Source organism: Acipenser ruthenus, chromosome 4, assembly GCF_902713425.1.
Source record: "Acipenser ruthenus chromosome 4, fAciRut3.2 maternal haplotype, whole genome shotgun sequence".
NCBI lineage: Eukaryota > Metazoa > Chordata > Actinopteri > Acipenseriformes > Acipenseridae > Acipenser > Acipenser ruthenus.
This window is the reverse complement of record NC_081192.1, coordinates 72623478-72635988: the sequence shown is the minus strand read 5'-3', so window position 1 is coordinate 72635988 and position 12511 is coordinate 72623478. Positions and strand designations below refer to the sequence as shown.

At 39.1% G+C, this 12511-nt stretch overlaps 1 protein-coding gene across 1 annotated transcript in view; it reads right to left on the bottom strand.

Annotated features, from left to right (window-relative positions):
- Positions 1–4960: 4960 nt before the first annotated feature.
- tsnare1 (T-SNARE Domain Containing 1) overlaps positions 4961–12511 on the bottom strand; it is a 265495-nt gene continuing 257944 nt past the window's right edge. Inside the window, exon 12 of the mRNA XM_033999014.3 lies at positions 4961–6811. The gene's annotated coding sequence lies outside the window, so the exon portion shown is untranslated. The remainder of the gene's footprint in view (positions 6812–12511) is intronic.

The following is a 12511-nucleotide window of genomic DNA, read 5'->3' as shown; positions in this document are numbered from 1 at the left end:
AATGAAAACTCTGAATCCTTTTTGCTCATTCCCTTGCCTGGAACATCCTCTTCACAATGTCTACATTTATTCAAATTGCTGTTATCTATACAAACTGCAAGATCTGAACCTGATTTTACAGAACTTGTGGCAAAATATTTTTGTAGCATACTGTCTGTTTTCACGCACCATCGTTTTGTGAGAATTTGATAACTGTGACACTACAGTCAGAACATACTTCCTTCGAATGTTTGAACAAATGTCACCTTTCAGAACACTGTTTGCGGTGCCAGATTATGAATGTTTCTGAAGTTTTTTTCTTTAGATTTTTCCAGTCCTTCACTCCATTTTCAGTGAAAGCAGGGTCTTTTGAACTTCTGAAAAAGTGTCTGCAAGGAAAGCAGAAAACCGCATCTGCCTGCTTATTGTACTCTAAATATGAAAATGTATTTTAATATTCTGATGAAAATGAATGGTTTTGCTTACCAAAGACAGTTTTTGATACACAGGTAAATAAGGCTGTGATGGTCCTGTTGCAATTTCACCAAGGTCCAAAATACAGGATTTCGTTGCATTTCAATGTCAGTGGAGGAGACAATCCTTGGCTGGTTTACTGTCCATTCTTCCCGCCGATCTGAGCCCCATATAGATATTCGAACGTTTATGGTAAAAGTGCAGGTTTTTTTTGGCAAATATACCATATGAAATACGTTGAATGCCACGTGATTATAAGTACAATAGTAAGTGCGTGTTTAGAAGCTTAATAGTCGTATTAATAATTGATTTTGGTGTGAAGTGATGGAAATGGTGTTCGAAATTGGTGTAGGTACTGTAGGACTACAGAACAGGTTAACAGATTTAAAGTTTTTTTAAAACAGTGCAGCTTGTTATCCTTACTGTTTTTCTAATTTGCTTAAATAGGCATAACATGTTTTAAAGTACAAGATAGTTCTATATTAAACTTTGACCGCCTTATGTTGGGAAAAAAAGTCAAATATATATGTAGCATCACTAAGTAGTTTTGATGTCTGTTTTGTGCTATAAATTATTATACAGTACAAGTTCTCAAAAAGACGCAGGAGAATGAATCCGGTTTACAACTTTTATTTGTGTCCGTCAGTCCGACTATTTTCAAACTCAACACAATGAATGAAACTTAGTATTTAGACTCACTAGTAACATAGTAATAAAAAAATTTGCAAGTCTTAAAAAAAATAATGCAAGTCTTAATTTATATATATATATATTATTATTATTATTATTATTTGTTTATATAGCAGACGCCTTTATCCAAGGCGACTTACAGAGACTAGGGTGTGTGAACTATGCATCAGCTGCAGAGTCGCTTACAATTACATCTCACCCGAAAGACGGAGCACAAGGAGGTTAAGTGACTTGCTCAGGGTCACACAATGAGCCAGTGGCTGAGGTGGGATTTGAACCGGGGACCTACTGGTTACAAGCCCGTTTCTTTAACCACTCGACCACACAGCCTCCTATACATATACAGTGCCTTGCATAAGTATTCATCCCCCTTGGACTTTTCCACATTTTGTAATGTTACAACCTGGAATTAAAATGGATTTAATTAGGATTTTTTGTCACTGATCTACACAAAATAGTCCAAAATGTCGAAGTGGGGGAAAAAATCTACATATTTTTCAAAATTATTTACAAATATAAAACTGAAAAGTCTTGATTGCATAAGTATTCACCCCCTTTGCTGTGACACCCCTAAATAAGCTCTGGTGCAACCAATTGCCTTCAGAAGTCACATAATTAGTTGAATGGAGTCCACCTGTGTGCAATTAAAGTGTCACATGATCTCAGATTAAATACACCTGTTTCCGGAAGGCCCCAGAGTTTGATAGAGAGCATATCTAAACAAACAGCATCAAAACAAGTCCAGGATAAAGTTCTGGAGAAGCACCAATCAGGGTTGGGTTATAAAAAAATATCCCAAATTTTGAACATCCCCCAGAGCACCGTTAAATCCATTATTAAAAAATGGGAAGAATATGGCACAACCGCGACTCTGCCTAGAGAAGGCCGCCCACCAAAACTCAGTGACCAGGTAAGGAGGGCATTAGTCAGAGAAGCAACCAAGAGGCCAATGGTAACTCTGAAGGAGCTGGAGAGATCCACAGCTGAGATGGGAGAAACCGTCCATGGGACAACTATAACCCGGACGCTCCACAAAGCTGGGCTTTATGGAAGAGTGGTGAGAAGAAAGCCATTGCTGAAAAAAACCTGTATCAAATCCCGTTTGGATTTTGCCAAAAGGCATGTGGGAGACACAGCAAACATGTGGAAAAAGGTTCTCTTGTCCGATGAGACCAAAACTGAACTTTTTGGCCACGCTATGTATGGTGCATAGCCAACACTGCTCATCACCCTGAGAACACCATCCCCACGGTGAAGCATGTTGGTGGCAGCATCATGTTATGGGGATGCTTTTCATCGGCAGGGACTGGGAAACTCGTCAGGATTGAGGGCAAGATGGATGGAGCCAAATACAGGGAAATTCTAGAGGAAAACCTGCTTCAGTCTGCAAGAGACCTGGGACTGGGGCGGAGGTTCACCTTCCAGCAGGACAATGACCCTAAACACACAGCCAAAGCTACACTGGAGTGGTTTAAAAACAAGAACCTGAATGTCTTAGAATGGCCCAGTCAAAGCCCAGACCTCAATCCAATTGAGAATCTGTGGCAAGACTTGAACATTGCTGTTCACCAACGGTCCCCATCCAACTTGCCAGAGCTTAAGCAATTTTGCCAAGAAGAATGGGCAAAAATTTCAGGATCTAGATGTGCAAAGCTGGTAGAGACTTACCCAAAACGACTCACAGCTGTAATTGCTGCCAAAGGTGCTTCTACCAAGTATTGACTCAGGGGGGTGAATACTTATGCAACCAACAAATGTCTTTTCTTTTGTTTAATTAACTTTTGTGTCACAATAAAAAATATTTTGCACCTTCAAAGTGTTAAGTATGTTGTGTAAATCAAATGGTAAAAATCCCAATTAAATCCATTTTAATTCCAGGTTGTAACACTACAAAATGCAGAAAAGTCCAAGGGGGGTGAATACTTATGCAATGCACTATATATATATATATATATATATATATATATATATATATATCCCGTATTACTTCAAATTAACTCCGCCCTCAGATATCAGCTTTTTAATAGACGCTGCCCTCGAATAAACGGCACTCTCAATAAAGAAATGTAAAGGAATTTTTTTCTACCCCTGCTCAAAAAATAAAGAAACGTGCAACTCTGCCTATGTACATGACACCCCTGAAGAGAGATTATTTTATAGTACAGTCCTGACAGACAACCCAAGATGAACTACTTACAGCACAGCAGTCCTTCACGTCCCTTTTTTCCCAGCAGAGTTCAGTGCCAACACAGCAGGGGATAAAACAAGGGCTGTCTGTTTACCTCGTCGTCAGCTTGGATGGTAAAAACTTAAACTCAGAGGAACTTCGCCGGTCACTCTAAAAACTATCCGAAAGCTGGCTGAAGATATGTTCTTGTAGGGGGTTTAGTTGTTTTGTTTTTTTATTCAATTGGAATTTTACTCAGTCCTGTACAATTATATATATAAAAAAACTTGCTTACTATCTATGAGAAGATTTTGTTTCGGTTTCTCTTACAGAGAAATCACAAACAAGCAGGTAAATTACAGTGAGAAAAAAATAAATAAATAACCGAGTAGGATATATTTTAGTTTTAACAAAAATCAAACCGATATTCAGAGGTAATATTTTTCCTTAAGAAAAATAACTGCATCACACTCAAATACCGTTCTCTCTCCTCTTCTTGTCCCGCCCCATAGCAACTAATATACACTCCTGATTCGCTGGTACAGTACTCCCCTGACCTCCCAATTACCACCTAATAGGCTCTCGTTAATGGTCAGTAAATATACTGAATTCAAGCCCCAAAAACACACAAGAGTATAGTGCTGCAGATCGGAGCCTCTCATGGCGCTGTTTCTAAAATGCCTTAAATCATTTAATAAAATATTGCAGCGTTTGTAAAGCATAGTATTATTAATATAGGCCGCCCTCGTATAATCGCCGCCCTCGTTTAAGGGCCGCAGTCAGTTTTGATCAATTTAAAATAAATGCAGCGGCACCAAATTGAAGTAATACGGTATAATGTGTATGTATCTTACTATACATCGTTCGGTTTTAGAAATGCAGGGGGGGGGGGAGGGTGGAATAGCCTCCCCAAACGAAAGACGCGCCGCCTATGAACAGCCCCTGTCACTTAAGATGTACATAAAATGTATAAACAGTGGAGAAACGATAATCCAGTCAGACCTGCCAATATTGAAAAGAAGGGGAATTGGATGATGGTCTCAGACCACCTGCTCGGAATTGCCAAGACAGCACTATGATGCATTGCATCTTAATGGCCTGGCATGTCAGACCATTGAATTGAATGGAGAGACAAGTGCTGGACGCAACCCAGTAACCTTACTGTTAAAAGACGTATGTTACCATTCTAAAGAGCAAATCCTCAAATCAAGAGGTAAGTAGTGTCCTAAGCTGATGTCAATATTATTAAATCATCAGCCACTGGAGAAGATTTATTAAATTCTCCTCCTTCTTAATCAAAGCTTGTCCTCGAGTGTAAACACAAGTGTGCATCCACTAACCCAGGCTCTGGGAGTTTCAAAATTAGACTCATCACCATGACCACTTGCCATCCCCCAGGATCCAGAGATAATTTAGAGAGACTCGTATGTCTTGCAAGTCAACGTACATGCTGTAGTTTACAATGACTAGAATTACTGGGGTCAGAATTCTTTCCCATAGGCACCACTGTAATGACTTTGCCTCTCAGCCCATGGAGCAAGATATCGAGTCAAGAGATAAGTACAGGTCTTATGCTGATGTCAGTATTATTATATGTTGGGAATCTTGTATTAGATCCACATTTTCAATGAAAGTTCAGTATTTAAGTCTGTTGACTTTCCAACTAGCAGAAGGAAACATGTTTGAAGCAATAAAATTCATCTGTCAACGTTAATTTTGATGTAAATATTTATTTCATAATAATGATGACAGTAATAACATCACTTCTGCATACGATGCAAAACTAGCACATTAAAATATACAAGAAGTGCACCCGGTGAAGTAAAACAAACACAGCAGCTCAACTGACACCAAATAAAATGGAATGAAAGGTAACTGTAAAATATTTTGAATTGCAGGGCACCTTGTTAAACATTTTAAAATCCATAAATAATTGTATAAATAGCAAATATATTAACATAATAATAATAATAATAATAATAATAATAATAATAATAATAATAATAATAATAATAATAAAACCTGAAGTACTGCAACTGTGAAAAATAAATATTAGCAAGTAAACTTCTTATTTCACAAAGAAATTGTTATAATCATTTTTTAGTACTATATTATTTTATCATATTATAGTTTTTGGTTTAACTACTGTACTATGAATTAGAAAAGAATACTACACTAGACAATACATCAATTCTAAATAAATAATGACTGACATAACTGATACATAAAATCACCTTTATTTTATCAGTTGTTGTACGGAATTAGTTTTCCAAGCTTTAATGTTGGAAGTCGGCATAAAATATCCAGTCCAATAATAATAAACATATTTTTATTATTATTACTAGTAGTCGTAGTTGTATGTAATAGTATTCATTCACTGATACTCAGACAACACAGCTGTCTTTGCCTGCCTTTTCGCATGTTACCGCCTTGTTTCCGCCCCTTTAAAAGGTCACAATTACCGGCTGGGGATTGGTCAACAGCTGTTTTCATGTTGTTTTCAGCGGTCCCTCCTACTCCTGCGAAACTTCTCTCTGCCCCTTTCGCTAATTGGAAATGGGTAGTTTTAGTTTTGGGATAAAGAAAATGCGATATGGAAACTAGCGATATTATCGCATAAAAGAGTGATCAGGGTTTGATTTGGTCCGGCCCTTAGTTTAACATATTTATATCTCAATTGCTTCAATAGGGTTTTATTCATAATGACCTTGTTTTCCCATGTCACCTAGAACTCCTGCAAAGGTATAGTTAAAACCATGTATCTCAAGTAATTGCCCAATCCAAACTTTTTATGATACTGGCAAGAACATCAGAGTGAGGTCCCAGTCAGACAGACCATTCATGTAATAGGTTTGTCGTGACTAAACTCATTGGGGTTGTACATGACACAGAACAGACACAATTATTTTCAATGGTTCTATAAAACACAATATTACATTTTTTAGCGATAAGAGTTGGCAGTAACTTTGGCATGGTCTCTGTTTTAGCCTTTCAACTGCATGCAATTACAATTGTAGCAGAAGGATGATTTGCATTTATCATGTGAAAAAAGCAAAAACAACATGGCTTGACTGTGGATAAATAAATAATCTCCTTTACTCTGGACCTGTTTCTTTCATAATGCATTTATGTTGTTACTATAGCTGTAAATCACAGGCCCAAGGCATTTGTTAAACTGCAGTCTAACTCTGCCTAGTAAATAAACGCACTGCAGAGACCCTGTGCATTTCGGTGTGGTGAATTCCAGTCCCTCACAAAGATTGCAATGCTACACTGAGCTGTGGTGAAGTCAAGGAGGGAATGCAGGCTGAAGGGAGGGTTGTTGCCCCCCCTCTCCCCCTCTTCCAGATGACGACAGCCAGAAGCAGAATGCTGCTGTATAGAGTACAGTGGAGCCCAGGGAGTGTTGAAAGGACGAGTCAGGGATGGAGAGAAGGAGGAAGTGAGGGAGAGGAACGACAATATCTTCCCCACAACATCACTGTGGTCAGGAGGGAGTGACTGCAACACAGAAACACAACAAGATTAGTAGTAACAATAATAATAATAATAATAATAATAATAATAATAATAATAATAATAATAATAATGAGAGCAGTATTAATAGACTTAATAACAGCAAGGATTGACCCAGTGACCACGATCAAAGTGTCTTTAAGTTTGATTCAAAAACAGCCAGGGTCACTGCTGCTTTAGATATAGTGCTTTTAACCTCATCTCACTGACAGGGGTTAGACTCTGTTACGGCAGTGCATCACACAACACTGCCCATTACATAAGACTGATCTCCAGTTTTTTAAAAAGTGACATTGAATATGAACGGCTGGCTATTAATATGGAGGGATTGTAAAACTAGTCGGATGTCGGATACCTTAACAACATCAATCAACCTTTTTTTCTTCTACTAACTTCAGTTGCATTAAAAGCTGTCAGTGTTTGAAGATCTTTTAAAGGCAGGTTAGAGGTGGAATCATCTATACATCAGTGATACAATTAGATTTCTTGATTGGTCAGATTTCTGAATTACATAACATATTTTCTATGATCTTATAAAGTCAGAGGTAGCCTTGAATAGCCTTTTATAATGAAAGCTTGAATTATATAATAATGTTAGAGGGTTTATAACCTACAGACGCCATCAAACAAATGAAGTGATAAGCTATTGGAATGTTATGCAACACTGTTATTAGACAAGCATATATTAAATTTAAATGTACCGGTATGTCAGATGTGGATCTAGACACAGCAAGGCATTTTTACATTTTACAGAATCTTGTTAACTGTATACAACCATTCCGTCCTGGGTAGGTTTGGTCCTTAACAATGAACACCTTCTTACAGAACCTACTTATCATGTCATAATAATCATGAACATTATATATTTTATGCAACAGGCAACAGAGTAAGGATATAATTGTGATAGTGGAATATTTGTTGAAATATGCAAAAAAACAATTATAAAGAAATATTATTTTTGGATGTTAATATTCCATGTGGATGTGGTGCATTTATACACTAATACAAAGGCATGCAAATTACAAAAGGAAAACAGATTGTAGATGATAACCCTTCAGCTGCGGATAACACTTTATAATTGCAGTTACACAATTGTTTTGCAAACATTTTATTTCACTTTGCCAACTGAAATTGACATTGGCGTGCCTTGGAGGCTGGCATCGGCATGCTGAGCATTCAAACTGAAATGGAGTGCATGGGGATTCAAATCGCTTTCTACCAACAAAGCCTGAGCAAGCCAGAAGGTGCGGAGATCCATGTACGATGCTCCCAGTTGGGGATTCAATCTAATCGTACATTTAGCTTTTATTTCTCAGACAGAGTGGGCGTTGCTTCACGGCTTTCTCCCCCTAGAGAAGGGGCCCCAGTCCCACTCCGGGGGGCCTGTGTTCCTGTGTGCTAACACATCACTGAAAGAGGAGGATTAGTATCCTAATTGCATATGGTAATGTGTTTGTTCCATTGTACAGCAAGGTATTAATATAGAGAGATAACATGTGCTAATTTAGAATTATTCTAATTAGCATGTACTTATCTTATTCTGCCAATTAATAAATTACATTCTAGGCTTGCCTGGCACCCACCTGCTCTCTCTCTCTCTCTCTCTCTCTCTCTCTCTCTCTCTCTCTCTCTCCATCTATCACTCTCTCACTTGCTCAGTTTCAGATGGTCAGGGGTTTCTCAGGAGAGGTTCACCCCATTTTACTTTCATCAAAATGAGAAATGCGTTCACCAGGATAGCTGTGTGGCTCATTACCATGGCACATCAACCCTATTACGTATGTGAAAACACCAGTGATATGGGCCTAATACCTGTCTATGGGTGTGTTTGGATGCATCCAGGTATCTGACTTCATCATTAATTCATTCATTAATGTGAAGTGAAATGGAAGAGAGAGAGAGAGAGAGAGAGAGAGAGAGAGAGAGAGAGAGAGAGAGAGAGGAGATGATTTGAAGAAAGGCAGCACTACTAGTAGATTAGAAATGTATGTCAATGAGTAGACTATGGTCAATCATGGCTTTCACAATCCCATTGACATGTTACAGTATAAAGAAGAACACAAAAAATGCAAATTGAATAAGTATGGTATGTATCCAGTCAGTGATAAGATTGAAGGCTAACAGTATACTTAGGTCTATAGAGTACTTTAGCAAGGCTGGGGACATGCACATAAGGAGGGGGCTTTTGTGATTGTTTATTGTAAATACAAGTCTTGTGATTGTAGAAATAAATAATTATGGGATTGGTTTTTAATGGTGAACCTGATGCTCTGTGTAGCAGCCTGCCTGCTGTGTTTAGTTGCAGGAACGAGCAGCATGTGTGTGTTTATCAGCTGCGAGCTCCTAATCAACAGGTAGGTGTGGTGCAGAAGAGCGCCAGGAATAAAAGGGTCCCAATTACACAGATAGGGGCTGCTGTAAGCCATAGGGGTCAGAGCACTGCAGTATAGCAGACAGGTGTGAAAGCGGGACTTCCATTTTGTTAGCAGAGTAGCATGAGACGTTTTCATGGCACCTTTATGATGAGGTGTCTGGTGAAAATGAATTTAGAACACCACGTTCGATATTGGTCGGTGTATTACAAAAAGCATCTTTGGAGACAGTCCAATGAAGATCAAATAGACAGGGCTAAAATGTATGAGTTAAGAAGATAGGTTGAGGGAACAAATTTAGCCAAGAACAAAGTTAATCCTGACCACTATCTCTATGTGAAGACAGAGACCAGGGCCGGATTACACAGTAGGAAACTGAGACATAGGATAGAGGGCAGATTGGTGTATGTTGGTCTAAACACAACCCTTTCCTAAAATTATTTCATACATTCTGAAAGATTCTGTGGCACAGCAAATCTCAGGAGGCCTCAATTTCTATCCAGCCCAGGTCAGGTTAGTGGAGGCAGCGATCTAGTTCTCCTACATCTCAGGACTGCACATCCTAAATTAGTCCTTCATGATGTGGTAGTTTCCGTGGGTCTGAGGGGCACTGGGTTAATAGAAATGTTGGATTTCACTTCCTTATGCATTCTAAAGTAAAACTCAATTTTGAAATATATGGATTTAGCAAATGTGACAGGAGATTATGTAGAAAGAAAGATGAGGGTTTGAGAGGCTATGAAGAATATTTCTATCAGGAAGAGTACAGTATCTTGACAGCAGCCAGATCACAGGGATAGTTGTGAAGGAATAAAGCACTGTTGGATCAGTCGTGTGCACACAGGCCTAGTGTCAGTGAAAGGGAAGAGAAAGAGAGCAGCCACTTTGAAGCCACCCCCTGCACCAGAGCCAGAGATGGGAGCTCAAACAGCTAAGCACACATCAAAGTGAGTTTTAGCAGCACGATCGAAGAAATGTTCTATTTGGGGAAGGGAGGAACCGAACAGACTGTACCAAAGACAGGCTCTGTTAGAGATCAAAGTGTTTCATGCGTTTGAAAGACACAGTGGACACCGGGGGAGCTGTGGAGCACTCTACCACTGCTGCAATGGAAGGCCCGGAACCCTTGCTGCCTTATGAACCAGAGAGGTATGCACTTGACAGGACAGGTGCACAGTCTGGAAATTAATCTGTTTATACAATATCTACCAGCACTGTTCAGTGTTACCTAAAGTTTCTCTTTAATCCTTCATCCACTGTGCCCAAATTAACAACTAAACCTAAATCATACATCTCAAACTTTATATGACAATAGAACTGCAGTAAAAGTGTTGTAAACAGTTCACACTATAAGCATAGTATGGCAATAAAGACTTCTAGTTGAAACAGCTGTCAAAGAATGTTGCTTGTTTCTTTTTTTGTATTTCAAGAATAACTAAACTGCATATAGCTATACCCTGATGTGACAAATAATTCAATTGAAGTTGAAATAAATGGTTTGCGATGGCACAGACAGAATGTTTTCAGAGGCGGCGTGAATGGTATTCAGTATAAGACCTTTACCTTTCTGCATCTTGTTATAAACACTGGTACCACCCTTTCTAGAAGATTCCATCGAGTTTTCTGCCTTCGATAAATATGCTTTACTGCTATTTTTCATAGCTGGTTTTCAGATTCCAGGCTCACAATGGACTTCCTTTTGGCACACAAGTTAATCTGCTTATCAGTAAACTACAGCAGGCTGTGAGAGGCTGTCCGGCTGTGTCCCAACTGATGTATATTCTTTGCAGTTCACAGAGAAAGCCCTGTGTTACTGTCTGAAGCATCGACAAGAAAAAATAAAAATAAATCAAGAACAAGTTAAAGGTCCTTGCCTCCCCCTGCCTGCTCTTGCCTGGCCATGTCCACTTCATCACACAGCAGCTCATAGAGGGATTAGAGTAGCTCTCACAGATCGGACAAAGGGCTTTCCGTTTCATGCATTAGGTCCCGCTGCAATTCCCAGGGAATATCCCTGTGGAACTGCAGGACCCTGGCCTGTTCCCAGGGTCACGTATCCATAGTCCTTGGAGGATCTATGTCTGCCCTTCACCCCCTCCTTTGGGGCTGTGTGTGGGCCCAGCAGTCTTGGCACTGAAGGAGGCTTTTTCTTCATGTCAGGAGATGGCAGAGGATTGGGATGGTGTAATGACAGATTAAGCTGTCATATGCAAGATTTGGAGCATTTTACACATTAGTCCAGTCTCCTTCTGCTAATCTCTTTGTGGGCTCTATATCTGCACAACAAGTAAGACAGACAGGCTGACAAGAAAGGGGGTGATTGAGTTAAAAGCTAGGAAACTATTCTGAACAGTTTTTGAATTAACTGTTATTTCATTATCACTTTTAAGAATGTCCAATTATGTACCCACACTACAGCAACTACACACAACAGCTCAGGGAGATTTTGGATCAGTGAGCAAAGCCAATCATCTCTAACTATCATTTGAAAGGTTCTAAAGGGAAATGTGCCACCTGGTGGATCTTCAAGGTTGTTTTTTTTTCACGCATTTACATAGAAACAGATTACTGCCCTTTAGTAGCAGTAACCACGCTTACCAGAGTACCTGGGCCCTTCCCTATGGGAACCGCTGTACTTTCAGCTGCCATACAGACACTTTGTTGCTGATACTGATTCGGAGATGCTTAGATGGTGGGTAGCAAGAAAAGGCTAACCGAGTGAGAACATAGATTTCTGAATGTAGATTGGAATAATAATTAGAAATGTCCCTATAATAATTGCACCTAAATCAATTAGATGCAATCAGCCACTGTTCCTTTAAGATCAGCAGGGATCCTAGGAATCTATTTGCTGCGGAATAACACGGAAAAACGTGGATTTTCTACGATAACACAGAAAAACGCGAATTTTCTATGTTTTCTGAGATTTTTTAGTTTTACTAAAAAAAACATGCAAGGCTTTCTTTGTTTCTTTGATAATAATCAAATCAATTCTTGTATACTAAATAAACAATAACACAGATCTATGTAAACATACTGTGAGACAGCAGGGAGGGGGTTAAATCCTCCCTGCAGAAAACATGTGCAAATGCACATTGGTTGATGTAATTGTTTTGTTTTATTATTTAATTATCCCCTGCACCTGGTGATCATTGTAAATTAGGACCAGGTGCAGGGTATTTAAGAGAGGCAGCTAGTCTGCTCATTGCTGTTGTATAGAAGGAGGCAGATAGTGTGCTCTGTCTCCAAGCAGTCAGACAGAAGTAAGTGCTGTGTCAAACCTGTGTGGTTTAATTAAGTTTTGGGGCAGGGA